A 15,548-nucleotide genomic window follows, 5' to 3' on the forward strand; every position below is an offset into this window, starting at 1 on the left:
TTTCTTTGACTCACCAAAATCATATCAGAACGGGGATTCTTTTACTTGTAGTACCTTACTTCATGTCGTGTTTGGTGAGCAATATTCCTAGAACACCCTATTAGGAACCAAAAACCAAAAACCGTATACTATTAGTAATGGGCTCTTAGATAGCAGAAGAGGGCTAATTAAGGGTTCAGTAGCTAATTGAGCTCATGAACCTGCTTCATAGATGACATCATATCTCATAAGGAGGGAAAGGACGAATACTATAGATCCTAAAATGAAATATCACCCAATTCATTCAACAGCTAGGCACAAAGTAGAATGTGTATGACCATATAGTTAAAGAAAACACAGCACTGCTTACTTAGAGCACTGAAATAATGTTCCAAGGAGGCCCAGTAATTATGGCAGGTATACATCGATTTCTGCTATATTTAGATCCTGGCTGCGGTAATTTGGGAAATGAGTAGCAAAACAGTGTTCATTCTTGTCACTACTACATGTTTCCTCTAGAAGCAAAATTCTGACACAGAGATCTCTAATGTTACCTGGTAGAGAAATGAGAAACAAATGTGATATTACTGTTTCATATCACTAATTTCATGAGCGCGATTTTCACATGATTATCCAAATGTGTACAAAATCATTTGAACGTTGTAAGTGTAATGTATCGGGGTCCCCTGGGAGGAAGGACTCTACACACTGAGGGTTGCAGGTAGGTATAATATTTATTTGAAGAAAGGTACTCTATCACCGCGGGAGACGTCCGCACTGCTCGCCGGCTTCACGCTATCTCTCGTATCCAAAATGGCCGCCGCGCTCTACGTCATCACGTAACACCGTGAAGACTAGAGCGCGACGCTACATATCTCCCCCCTTTACGGATATACATTTCACACATAAGATAATGTCTCTCAGTCTACCTGTTGGTGGACTCGTTCCCATCTCCCATCTCAAAGTCTCTGTACTTCAACGGTCTTACCACAGCTCTGCCGGTGCGGGTATGCCTTGTACTCGGCCACTTCTTGGGGATTTCTTGTTCCATATCTTCCTGTGCTCCGGGGAACTCCTCCTCGAGGCGATCCGCTGGTGCTTCCCGAGAGTTCGACTGCTCCAGGATCACTCCCCATCTCTCCTTCTTCCTCTGTCTCTCTTTCTCTAGTCATTCCCGTTCCTTCTCCCACCGGATTGACCTCAGTATCTTGAATCTGGGGAGTTACTGTCTGTCCTCTTTCTCTTTCATTCCATCGCAATATCTTGTTGCATTTGGACATCCTGTCCTGAGACCAAACTTTCCCATCGCTCAGCAGGGCTGCTCGGTTGTAAACCTCCTCCTCTAGCATGGGTGCGCTGAACTTGCTGTCACCTTTCCTTCTTAACTGGGCTAGTTTGACTTGAACCCACTCTCCTCTCTCTAGCTCCGTCTCCTTGACATTTCTTCTTCTATTGAAGTGTTCAGTATATATTCTTTGCGCCTTTTCCAGATTGTGGTGCACTACTGCTGGAGACCACTTGATCGTGATAATGCGCTCCTTCCATGCAACATTGTCCTTCGTGAATGGGTCTCGTCCTCTTAGGATCTGGAAGGGGCTGTATCCTGTGCTGGTCGGGGTAATCCTGTATGCCCACAACATGCACTTTAATTCCTTTTCCCAGTCTTTCCCGGCTCCAATCGCTGACTGTACCGAGCCCATGATGACTCTATTGAATCTCTCAGCCAGTCCGTTTCCCGCTGGATGATAAACGGAAGTATGTGTGACCTTTATACCATTCCTTCCCATGTACGCATTCCATTTTTCCGACATGAACTGAGGCCCATTGTCGCTTAGGAGAGAACGTGGAATACCTTCTCTAAGGAAAATGGTTGTAAGAAACTTTAATATTTTGTTGGTGTCCATGTCTTCCTGTATGTCAACTTTTGGCCACTTGGAGTACTGGTCTACGAGTACCACCACATATTTCTGGATTCCCTGAGCATCCAATATTGGACCCAAGATGTCTATCGACAGATCCTCCCAAGGGTTGACGGGGTTGTCGAATTTTCCAAAGGGTGGCCGCATCAGGCTCTGGGACTTGTCCTCTCTTTGGCATTGTTCCGACTCCTGCACGTGCCTTTCTACCTGGTTATCCATAGCCGGCCACCAGTACACCTGTTTCGCCCTGAGCTTCATTTTCACAATGCCTAGGTGTCCTTCATGTATGAGGGCAAGTAAACGTGGTACCAGCGTGTTGGGAGGAACTACCTTTTCTCCTTTCCGCAGGAAGATCCCTCGGTCACAAACCGATAACTCCTCTCTCACTTCAAAGAATTTCCTGAGCGCTGCCTCCACATGCCTCTTCTCTGGCCATCACCTAAGTATGAACTGCTTGACCGTCTCGATGTCTGAGTCAGTCTTGTATGCTTCCTTCCACTCCTGTTCGCTTATCACTCGCTCATGATCTTCCATGAACGCCACTCGAGTGTCTTCGTCCTCGGAGCCACTTGGAGCTTCCTCCATGGCTGCGGCACGACTGAGATAGTCTGCTACTTTATTTCGGGTTCCCGGGATGTGTTCTACATCATACCTGTAATCCAATAATTTGAAGGACATCTTCGCGATGCGGGGGGTCGCGCTCGCATATCCAGATGATGTGAGGACTTTGACCAGAGGTTTATGGCCTGTTCTTATCCTGAATCTTGTACCCCATAAGAATTGGCGGAACTTTTCCATAGCCCAGACTGCCGCCAACATTTCCTTTTCTATAACACTGTACTTCTGCTCTGTGGGCGACAAAGATCTGGATGCAAAGCTGAGGGTGGCCAGTTCCCCATCTTTTGTCTCTTGCATTAGGACAGCTCCTAGGCCCCTTTCACTCGCATCCGTTGTTAATACTGATCTAGCTTGCTGATTATATCCGCACAAAGGAACTGCCGTGCTGATGTCCGCTTTGATCTTCTGGAATTCTTCTTGTGTCTTCTCCGTCCACTCGAAGGTTGTCGTGTCCCAGAGGAGTTGGCGCAAGTGGTGTGTCTTGGTGGCGAAATGCGGTACAAATTTGCTGTAAAATTCAGCCATGCCTAGAAATGACCTGACTTCTTCCTTGGTTCCCGGGGATGGCGCATCACATATCGCTTTGACATTGGATTGTTTGGGTGTGATGCCTTGTTCGCTGATCTCATGCCCTAAGTATGTGACCGATTTCATTCCAAACCAGCATTTGTCCCACTCTGTCGTGAGTCCATTGCGTTCTAAGACATGTAGGACTTTGGACAACTTAGCGTCATGATCTGCTTTGTTCCTGCCCATCACCAAGATGCCATTTTGGAAGTACTGAACTCCTTCTACTTCCTTGAACAGCTTGTGCATGAGTTTGTGAAATACGGCTGCTGCCGAGGCCAGTCCAAATGGCATCCTGCGAAACTGATAGCTCCCGAAGGGGGCTATGAACAATGTCAATTTTCGGCATGTGTGGTGTAGGGCTATTTGATGGTAAGCCGAGGTGAGGTCGATGGTTGAGAACCATTTCACCCCCTTGGTTTTTGCCAGCATCTCGTCTATCCTTGGTAGTGGGAATTTTTCTACTATTATGTTTTTGTTCAATTCCCTCAGGTCTACACACAGACGCACCTTGCCATTTGGCTTCATCGCTACCACCAACGGTGCCAACCACTCCGCGCTGGTTATCGGTTCTATGATGCCGTTCTCTTCTAGCCTGCGTAATTCCTGTTGTACTTTCTCTCTAATTGACAGAGGGATATTTCTCACTTTGTGGCATACCGGTTTCGCATCTGCCTTGAGATCGATCTTGTGCGTGAATTTAGTCAACTTGCCAACCTTGCCTCCGAACACAGTGGGAAATTCTTCCTTCAGTCTTTCAACGTCCAGGTGCTGTTCGTCGCTGGTCATCAGAACCTGTGTGGTGCCACCTGGGTTCAATTGTATTCCAAATCTCCTTGGTCGATCCACCCCAGGACCGAAGGCCCTTTCTACCCCACGTATGGTTTGCATCTTGCGCTACGTTCCTTGAATTCAAATTTCAGGCTTCGGTATCCTACCATGGGAATGGGGTCTCCTGTGAATGTGACTGGATGAATGTCTGGGGGTTCCATGTGGTGCCCCAGGTGGTCTTTGAAGTGTACGTCCCACACTGTTCGTTGTATTATGGTGTACGGTGATCCCGAATCTGCTACCATCTTTATCGGTATACCTCCTATCACCAGGTCGCATTGGGATTTCTTGGAGCGGTTGCAGTTGATTCCTAGTATGTGTTCTTCTATGCACAACATGCTGTCTTCTTCTTCTTCGCCTTCTCCTTCCACATCTGACTCTTGTGCGACGTATTTGACTGCCGCTCTCTTTTGCTTACGATGACATACTTTCTCATAGTGCCCTACGATCCCGCAAAACATGCATTTGGCCCGAAAGGCTGGACACCTCTTGTCATAGGCTGGATGTGACAGACTGCCACACCTGTAACACGTGTTCTTGCCTTCATTGCCCGGTTTCTTCGCCGATGCTGACTTGGGTGTCCATTTGGCATGTGCTCTCGTGTCCCCCTTTGCTCCCTTGCCTCTTTCCGGTGGTTCTGCCTCGGTGACTTTGTTCACCATGGGCCTGGCGGCTGTCTCCTACTTTGCCGCCTCCTTACATCTTTTCGATAGCTCCGCCTTCTTCACCATATCGGAATGTGTGCTTAACATGCGGAGAAGGAGGTGTTGCTAACAGTAACAGTGATTCCGTTACTGTTAGCAACACCGTCCTTCACCGCATGTTGCGCACACATTCCGATATTAATCACAGACCCGCCTTAACACTTCGAACCACGAGTCAGCACGTTTTTTAAGTCTACGGTCATTTGACTTAAATTTGTTTAATAAGAGCACATTAATGAGATAACATAGCCACTTAATACCCATCACAGCCCAGTGAAAGACACTGGTGCACAGATGATGTCAACAGCTTGAAAGACACTGGTGCACAGATGATGCTAACAGCTAATAACCCACAGGATGTGGATCCTCATTGAACTTACTTTTGCCTGCATTTGTTTATGTCTAAATTTCCCCTGATGAAGGACTCATTCAGAGTCCGAAATGCATTGGGACGATTGCCAAAATAGTTTGGCATATAATAAGGATGACACTTCTACGTTGAATGAAGTCAATAAATCTTTACTATACAAATAAATAATTAATTGAAAACTACTTACAACATTCAAATGATTTTGTACACATTTGGATAATCATGTGAAAATCGCGCTCAGCGACCCACCACAACCGTGCCCAGAGGGACATTCTCTAAATTTAGAGAATGCTCAAACACAGTTACTTCTTAAGCACTCCATGGTCAGAGAGTGATACCTATGTGGCATGCTACAACGTTTTCAGCACCCCAAACAGCTTAGCAGTGCGTGTTCAATCTTTTCCACTTCATCACTAGCAAAGACCCATCCACTGTGTCTGTATTGGTTCAGTGTGTCTCCTCCTGTGTGTGCTCTTGGGCATCGTTGGCGGACAGTGCATCTATCACAGCACTGTAGTCCCTCTGTAATCATTCTGAATCGCATCCCAATTTTCTGTGATTGCGGTCTGTCTGAGGCCTAGTGTGTCTTCCTGATGTAGTGTGACAATCTCTGCTTTAGCCCATATCTGCAGGGAGCACCGCCAGGTCAGCGCTTGGGGGGGGAGGCTTCGGAGATTGCCATTACTTAGTGATCAGCTGCTTAAAAGCTGCCATTCCCAGGACAACAAAATGGGAGGTCACCATTTGTTTTTTGCTTCTGCTGTAAAGGTGTAAGATGTAGGACTATCGCACAAAGGGGATGCCGCGCTCCATGCAGCAAGAAAGGGTGTCCGCCACTGTGTTACAGAATGTGGGAGACCTAGGGATCGCCACAACATATGCAGCAGATCTGCATCCACTAATCGGCAGCACTGGCAAGGGGCATCCACGCGGTTGAAGTATTTGTTAATTTTGGCTGGGGTGAGATATGCTTTTTGTGTTATGTAGTATTGTATCAGGGGAAATAGCGTATTCCTGGAGATGCGCTTAGGACCTTCCAACTCAGAGGTCCATTCAGTGTCTGCGAATGAACGGATCAGATCTCCGTTCCGATAGGGCGGTGAAGTCTCGTAAGGTGTTCCCTAGCAAGGGGGGGGGATCGATCTGACATCTCAGACATACACAAGAATATCATCCACACATAATGAAATTGTATGCACGCCATCCCCCATTGGGATGCCCCAGTCTGCGCACTCCGCGTGGATGTCCTCTGCCAGCGACTCCATGCATAATGAAAATAGCAGCTGGGATAAGGTGCATCCCTGCCGAGTTCCCCGCCCCACTACAATAGGAGTAGATATATATGGGCCTGTCCGTACACGCACTGTCGGATCCCTATAAAGTTATGCGGATAAAGGCCCCATCTAGCCCATAGCACAATGGTGCGGTGAATAAAAAGTCCCATTCCAGGGAGTCGATGGCTTTCTCAAGGTCCAGTATTAAGCATCCTTAGTAAGGCCATCAGTCCACAGAGTATTTGGGGAGTTTGAAAAATTGCCTCAGATTCAAGGAGGTGTTGCGAGTGGGCACAAATCCATTTTGATCGGTAGGACAAGAGTTGAGATCAATGGCGCCAGTCGATCAGCTGGGACTTTCATCAGAACCTTATAGTTAGTGTTTAATAGAGACAATGGCCGATAGGAGCCCAAGTTGGATGGGTATATGTCAGGTTTTGGCAGTGAAACCAGGCACACATCACAAAGTGACATGGGGAGAACAGATTATTTTAGCACCACAGCATACATGGCGTGCAGGTGCGGGACTAGAGTCATGGAATAAGCTTTGTAATATTTGGCAGGCAGTCCGTCGGGCCCAGGGGTTTTGCCTGTCACCAGAGCCATTGTGCATTCATGGATCTTCTCAAGCGCAATTGGTGCATTTAGTGCTACACGCTGCTCAGTAGTGATCACAGGTTGTCGCACTGAGTCCAGGAAGGCATTCAGACACGCCCGGCTACCTTGAGTGGTAGACTTGTATAGCGCTGCTTAATGTTGCCTCACCTCTGCGTGGATTTCATGCTGTGTGTGTATAGCGTGTGTCCTGTGTTGGTGCATAAGGTATGTATAAACTGGTAAGTGTGTTCTTTGCGTAGTACCCATGCCAACAACTGATCTGCCTTGCCTGATGTTGCATGCGCTTGTGCAGAATGTGCTGTGTAGTTTAGGCATATAAGCCTTTTCAACAATTCAATGTGTCCACTGCGAAACTCGTCCAGTCATCTCATGGCTCTAATATTTGTGATTGTGTTCGCCATGTGTCGCAATAGCTCACGCTCAATCCTGCTGACAGTGTCGCTCAATTCCTTGCGATTGTTACTTGTGAGCCCTAGGCTATGCCCCCTGATGGTTACATTGAATGCATCCCATTCTAGAAGTTTGTTTTCTGTGGAGCCATCGTTAATATCAAAGTATTCTGCAGTCATTTCCCCTTGAGACACGCGGAACGCTTGGTCTTCTAGTGCCACCGGTTGGAGGTGCCAAGTGGGAACAAACTGTGGGCCCGCATCCCACCTGAGTTGCATGCATTGGGGGTTGTGGTCGCAATGTGTGCGGCCAAGATATTCCACCCATCCAATAAGTGGAAGCAGTGCAGGCAGCCCCATAATGAGGTCCAATCTGACACATAGGCTATGCACATGGGAATAGAAGGAGTATGTGCGTGTGTCAGGGTTACGGGTGCGCCATATGTCAATTAGGAACCAGTGAGCCAACCAGGTGGCTAATGCTTGCCCATTCGACGCAGCTTTTGTGCATGTTAAGGGTGGGAACGATCGGTCCAGCGTAACATCAAGCACCGAGTTGAAGTTCCCACCTATTAGCCAGGGGATTCCACTACACGAAGCTAGGGCGTCAGTCAATTTGCACAGGAACGATGTTTGCTCAGTGTTTGGGGCATAGATAGAACCTCAAATGATGCTTTGACCATTGAGCCTGCCCGTTGTTATTACATACTTGCCCCCCAAATCAATTTTCACCTCCTCTACTACATAGGGGACACCTGCTTTTGCCCATATCAGAACCCGCCCTAGCTTGAGAGGAGTAATTAGGGCTGTACACTTGCCCTCGCCAGTGTGTAGGCGTGTGTATGCCTTTCACGTTTCATGTGAGGATGTTTACCTGCATCATGCTGAGGGTATGCCAGTACTTGTATCGCTCGTGTGTTGCCCACTGTTTGGGTGCACTACAGTGAGCAAGCGCAGCTGTGTGGAGGGGACTGGGTGCCAGCTTGTTGGTCCATAGGCCTCAAAGAAAAAATGGGGGTCTTAACTGTAACCTGCATAACCTTATAGGCGGACTCGCAAACGTTAGTTCGCCCAAACCATTTTGCCCAACCTTGGCAACTGTTGTATACAGTGGTGTATATAAGGGGGGGGGGGGGGGGGTCATCCGGGGTGTGGTGTCAGCTCTGAGCAACCCCTACAGTGTCTTGTGGTAATGTCCAGGTATTCCCCATTTGTTTCAGACATTGGTGTGCAATCTGTTGTGTTAAGGTGATGCTGTTTCCTGTGAATGTCCCACCCTGACCCTTTCAAGGGACTGCCATCACCTGCAGAGAATGGGCATTAGGGATAATTGATATAGGGTCACCCCCATTACATTCAATGAAGTTCATAGGGTAACAGTTCAATTGTCTATAATCACGTTCCGACTCATATTATGTCATCTGAGGTCTGTGGGGTGACCACCAGCAGAGGTGATGATTTCAGATCTTCTTACCATGTGGGAGTGGGTCATCTTCCATTTACGACTTGACAGATTCCACATCTTGGTCTAAACGTTGTGCCATGTCTCAGATTGGTGCCTCTATGTGGAGAGCCTCACGTCATTCTGTTATTATCTATTCCAGGTTTGGGGCTGCCGACAGCAGGATAGGACGGTTGCTCCCGCTGCCCAAGCCCCTGTGACTACCTCTCTTTTCTCGGCGTAATGTCGCAGTGCCCTCGATGGTATATGCCCAGTCGCTAGGCCAGTGCTTTGAAGCCAGTCCAAGGCATCTGATGGTTTTTCGAAGAAGAAGGCAGTTCCCCCTGTCGCTACCCACAGTCTGGCTGGGAACAGAAGAGAGTAACGTATGTCCAGTTCACACAGTTTGGAAAAAGTTTCAGTTGTATCTGTACTTGCGCCGTATAATAACAAAATTGCATATTCTGTGCATTTTTTACCCTTATGTTGTTCAGTTTGCGGGCTTCTCTTAGAATGTTGTCCCTCTCTGTAGTGTAACAGTTTGAACAACAGCAGCCTAGGGGCTGCTCCCGGTGGCGGCTTGCGAGTCGGCACTCTGTGTGCACGCTACACCGCAAATTGGGGTGACAGTGCATTGTCTGGCAGCAGGTCATTCATCCAGTGCTCGATGTAGGCCACTGGGTATTGGTCCTCCTCCCCCTCCGGAAGTCCTAATACCCTTGCATTATTGCGGCGTGGTCAGCCTTCGGCATCCTCCAAACTGTCTTCGAAGTTGTTCACCCAAACCAATAGGTCTTGTAATGTCGCTGCATGAGCATGGGTCGTCAGTTGCAGGTCTGTCAGGGTGAGCAATTTTGGATTCTAGGGATGTGCATGTTTGCTCAAGGGTGCCACCTATCTTCTGGGCTGATTTCAGAACGGAATCTAGTTTACTGGCCAATGCCAGGTGTGGGGTTTATGTCCTCTTACATGTGTGGTGCTTCATCCACCCTGGGGCGCGCCACTTGTTGCCGGCGGCCCATGACAAGCTTTTGAGCGGTAGGCAAGCAGCTTTGCGGGGTGAGGTTCCTTGCATGTGTCAGAAGCTGTTTATATGCATGCACTGTCCATTCAGGACTGTTTCAGTGTCTCAATGCGACACCTCTGGTCCCACCTGCAGAGGGTTTTCTTTCCGTGTATGTGGTTGCGTTTAGGCCTCTGTTCATCACATTCCGGGGGGGGCCCCCGGGCTCTTACACCTCCCCGTGTCTGATTCACCCAGTCAACTTGGCTCACCGGCTGTGGCGGTGTGTCCACCAGTCTCCAGGAGCCAGACCTTCTCTGCCCCTTGCTCTGTCCATGAGTTGTGTGGTCTGCTAGGAGGTCGAGGGTGTGTGGGTTCTGGGTCCCTGTTTGTCCTGGGTCAGTCCTGTCCACTTTGGTCTTTCAGTGTCTGCCGCACGGACGGATCTCTGTGTACTCGCCTATGGCCCAGCTATAGCTCATTGTCCAGTAAGATGCAGCGTAGGCCTTTTTCGCCCAGAGTCTGTGGTGTCTGCACGGGATCGGTCCACCCTGTAGCGGGCAATTCTCATCACAGTATCTGATCCCTCTGGTGTGGTGCCTTCCGCCATGTGTTGTCACAGTGTTCGTGTGGGGCACCTTGGCGGAGGAACAACAGTGCTGCCCTCATGTGGGTGTGCTGCGCTGTAAATTCCGATTGCCCTTTGGTCTACTGCCTGGTCCACCATCCACAGTCCCCGCACCCTTGAAATGGAGCCTTGGTTAGGTTAGGCTTCGCTGCCCCGTTGAGGGGGATGCACGCCACTGCCTCTGTTGTATTCAGGGATTTCAGGTGGCAGGTCGGCCGCCTGGCCGGGGCCTAGGCTCTGCCCAGCACTAATAGGCCCAGGCGGTCGATTGCACGCTCAGGTGCTCACCTCTCTCATCTGTCCTAGCTATTAGAATGCCTTCTGTTTTCTGGTCAACGGACACTATTTTTGGCCTGGTTGGTTCCAGCCATTGCTTGGCTGTGGACAGAGGCCACCAGTGCCACCTCCACTCTCTGGAGGACAGAGCTGCGTCACGGCCTGTAGGATTTCGCTCGACGGGTGCTGGCTCAACTGTTACCTCCGCTCTGTTCTTTTTCTCAGTCACCAGACGGGTCCAGGCCGATTATAGTCCTGGTCTCTTGTGGGGTTCTATCAGCCTTCGGATCTAGGCGACCTGCCGCCAAACGGCCCATGATGCGGTCAGTGTCCGGGCCTTAGCCCGCTTACTCCACACCAGTCACGGTCCTCCACTCGCATAACAGATGTCTGCTTGGGTTGTGGGTCCACTGACTGCTACCTCTATGCTGGGTCGCCCAGATAAGTCACATCACCTCTAAGGCAGGTGTAGAATGCTCTGACAGGATCAATGGGGCTGCCCCTCGCATGTTGCCGGCTCTCAGTTCTTCCACACAGGACATTTCTGCGTACCCCGTTCTGCCGCAGGAGGTTCACTCATGGCCGCACCGCCCACCAGTCTGTTGGGTGTTAGTTGCCAGAGGCAAACCAGCGTGTGCCCATAGCTGCATCCTTCATTGCTGCGGGTAATTTGACAGGATAATAGGGGTTAGACGCAAATCTGTGTTAGAATGTGTCCACCATCTTGGATCGCTAGCCACGCCCCCTGCACCATTCAAATCATGACCCTAGTGCCTGCAAGGTAAAGACACTTGACTGCTTGTTTAGTAGTAACATTTAGCAATAATCGTGTTCAGTGAGTTTCCAAGAGCTTTTCTCCCCTGTGCCACTGCACCTCCTACACCATTCAAATCATGGCCCTCCTGCCTGCAAGGTAATTACACTTGTGACTGATTGTTTAGTAGTAAAATATAGCAATAATAGGTGTTCCGTGGGTTTTCTAGAACATTTGGCCCCTGTGCCACTGCACCATTCAAATCATAACCGTAGTGGCTGAAGATAATTGCACTTGGCTGCTTGATTAGTAGTAAAATAGAGCAATAATCAGTGTTCAATGAGTTTTCAAGAGCTTTTGGCCCCTTTGCCATTGCCCCATTCAAATCATGACCGTAACTGCACTTGTGACTGCTTGTTTAGAAGAAACAAACATATAGCAATATTATACAGTCAGTGTTGTTCCTATAACTTTTGGCCCCTGTGTCACTGCACCTGCTGCACTATTCAAATCATGACTGTAGTGCCTGAAAGGTAACTGCACCTGTGACTGCTTGTTTAGTAGTAAAATATAGCAATAACTGGTGTTCGGTGGGTTTCCTAGCCCTCTTGGCCCCTGTGCCACTGCAGCTGCTGCACCTTGCAAATCATGACCCTAGTGCCTGCAAGGTAACTGCACTTGTAACTGGTTGTTTAGTAGTACGATATAGCAATAGTCGATGTTCAGTGGGTTGCCTAAAAGTTTGGGTGCCTGTGGCACTGCACTTGCTGCACCATTCAAATCATGACCCTCGTGCCTGCAAGGTAACTGCAATTCTGACTTCTTGATTAGTAGTAAAATATGGTAATAATCAGTGCTAAGTGGGTTTCCTTCACCGTTTGGCCCCTGTCCTACTGTACCTGATGCATCATTGAAATTATAACCCTAGTGTCTGCAAGCCAAGGGAGGAGATTTTTTATTTCTATTAATAAATGTGTTCCAAAAGGCATAGTTGCAGATGGAATACATCATTATTGTGTAGCTAAACATAAACACAAAAGCTTTCAGAAAATGGGCCTTTAAACTTACCCAGCTCTGCAAAAGGAGTCGCCACAGATGACATAAGTAAAGCATATGCTTTACACATCAAAGTGAAAACCAAGCATTGTTAAATTGTGTTGCAATGTGACTGGCACTTACCTGTGAAAAGATTTTATCCTGTGCTTGACAGTGAATGGGCAATAAACTGCATCAATTCCCCTAGATCACTATATATTAGGCTGATGCTGAGACTGAAATGTGGTTTTGTACTTTGTTCCTAAAAAAACTGTTTCACAAATTAAATATACTTACCAAAGAAGAGGAATTTTGCAATAAACATGCAAATGTTTTGTGCAGCTGAAGAATCAGATACTTTTTGAGATGGCTATGTCTAAATAAAATATTTTTTAAAAGGGCACAATCAGGCTCCATGTAGAAAGAATGCTCCATTCGCTTTTCCCATAAATGCTCTCACTTTGAGTCAGCCGAAAGCAAAATAAACACCAGGCTCACACGAAAACACAGCTTGAAATATGACCTCAGTATCTGAATGCCCAGCAAATGTGATGAGATAAGAACAAGATTTAAAGGCCTGTTTGTGACAGACGAGTTTGTGGAAGAATACTGTAACACAGATTTAGCATGGGGAGGTAAGAACTCAAGCTGCACGGCCTAAAGCAAATAAAGCCAGCACATTGAAAGGCAGAAAATGTGAGTTACAAAATACAAAGCCAACAGCAAGCACAGACAGAATACATTCCCAGGTCAACTTTCTGAAAGTCCATAAGATGTCTTTCACATTCCACACAGCTGTGCTGTCTGGAAGGCGGCAAAATAAAAAACGTATTGCAGTTAGTTCTGTATTTGAACACATGGCAGCAGCTAAGATGAAAGCACAGTAAGGACCTTTTTTATTGCCTTTTCTTCAGATTCTCCTTCCAGTTTATCTAGGGGTGTTACTGCACCCAGACCACTTCGAGTACCATTGTCCTGGCAATCTGCATTGGAAAAGAGAAGTTATGGAGAGGGAGGAGTGCCACGAGCCACACTGCCTTTTGGAAGTCCCCTGCATGACGCTAGCTGCTTATCAACCACCCACACACACCCATTCAATCTCCCCACACAATCAACCTATAGCATACATTTAAATAGAACTCACAAAACCCATCAGAAGCAGTCCATCAGATGGATGTCTGTGTTCCGCAACACCAACCAGTGCTTCCAATTAATTCAAACGCATTCAAACATGCCTGGCAAAGCACACCCCTGATAATTGAGTTAACACGTGAACATCTTGGCTAGACTTCTGACCCCACCCAGCAAAATTAAAAGGCATTTAATTATCAACAAAAATACATTAAATATCCTCACACTTCTGCTACATATTACATCTCACAATCAGCACTAGACAGCAGATTCCGGTCTGCAATGGGATCCTTGAAACTAGGGTGAGAAGGTAGTAACTTGTTTGGTGCTGTGAGACCAAATTGATGGCAGAATTGAAGTCTCAATGGATATAACAAGCATACACCATAACATAACAGCTTAAGATTGCACCACATTAAAGGAAAGCTGGCAATCAGACTCCTGTCTCCCTAAACAGTGCCCATAACCACTAGTACAAAAATCATCTTACACAAGGATTTCTGGGATCATCAGATGAATTCCTCCTGGGGTATCTATTCATCCTCCCTCTACACCCCAAGATCAACCAATGAGCACTAGTGTAATTTCATTTTCCATACGGAGACTGTATGTTGTTCTTAGGGCCCTAAGGCTCTTTAAAACTAATGAAAGCATTCCTTCTAGACAACAATAAAAACATCCATTACACGTATTTCGAAAATCAAATTTGCCTTAACCTGGAAAGTAAGCAAAATATTCATCAAAGTTGGTAAATTACAGGGAAACCATGCCCTTAAGAGAAATAGATGATTAATATAATTTACGATTTCCAGTTTTGTACAAATTGTTCTAGTAATGGCATGCAATACCTTTTAAAATAATATGTGAATTATGATTTACAGGGGTGCTCTTTCAATAGCTAAAGGTAATAATGAAGATCCAAGGCGATGGTAAACAGTTGAAGTAGCATTATTTAAGATACAAGGAATAAAGACCCCATCCATGGGAGCACTCCGTAAAACAGCTGCCGAAGCCACAGTCCTCCATTACAGTCTGCCTAGAGAACCACTAGCTCCCAGGATACAGAACCAATGATAAAGATGGTTCTGTAACCTAGAAAACCACATCACCTCGTCACTTATATTTGACAAAAACAACAAAGGAAAAACAAAAAGAGAAAGAAAAGAAAAGAAAAAAAACACAAAAGGAGCATTTAAACAAAATAACGAAAACAAACTGGTTTACTTCCTTCATGTTTAGGTCTGACTACAACATTGCCAGACACACTTATTTAGTCGTCAAAGGAACTGATCCCAATTCCGGGATACCTTTTAAATCCATCACCTTGGCAGACAAAGGAACCAATCCCTGCTCAGATGAACATTTTGAATCTCTGCTTAAATTCCAAATCTTATTATCATCAGTTTTCACAGCATTTTAACATAATTTCTTAACACGACAAGGCATGCTAAATTTGGAACACTTTACGCTCTTTCTTGGAGCGTTTATTCTCACCCAATCTCCTACTTGGACCCTCGTCTCTTTAACAGCTTTCCTCATGTCATACAATGCCTTAGACTTCAGCTACTTTTCTTCCTCTTTGGCTTCCCCAACCTGAAGGCACACAATTTTCTTTATCAACCTTCCATCTTTTCTCATTGAGCCAACCAGGGCTGACTTCACAACAGGGTAACTTCCGCTTAAACAAACGGAAAGGTGAGACCCCTTGTAGGAGAGTAGGGTCTGCTATCCTATGGTCACCCCAAATTTTTGCTTTTTGCTTCACGGGTTTTTGACATATTGAGGCTGTGGGCCTGCCAATCAGACCCCCAGCCTGCTGTTCTCTCTACTAAATTAAAACTATGCACCCTAGGTGCATAACCAATTGGAAGTGGATCACCCTGTCAGCCCCTGTACCAGTGTACACTAGGTACCCAGGGCATTGGTGTACCCAAGGCCTGCCAGGGGCTGAAGCATGTATTATGCCACCCCAGGCTTGGCCTAACAATTTGACACAACTGGCTGATCACTC

The sequence above is a fragment of the Triturus cristatus genome, chromosome 7 (genome assembly GCF_964204655.1).
Source record: "Triturus cristatus chromosome 7, aTriCri1.1, whole genome shotgun sequence".
In the NCBI taxonomy this organism is placed as follows: Eukaryota; Metazoa; Chordata; class Amphibia; order Caudata; family Salamandridae; genus Triturus; species Triturus cristatus.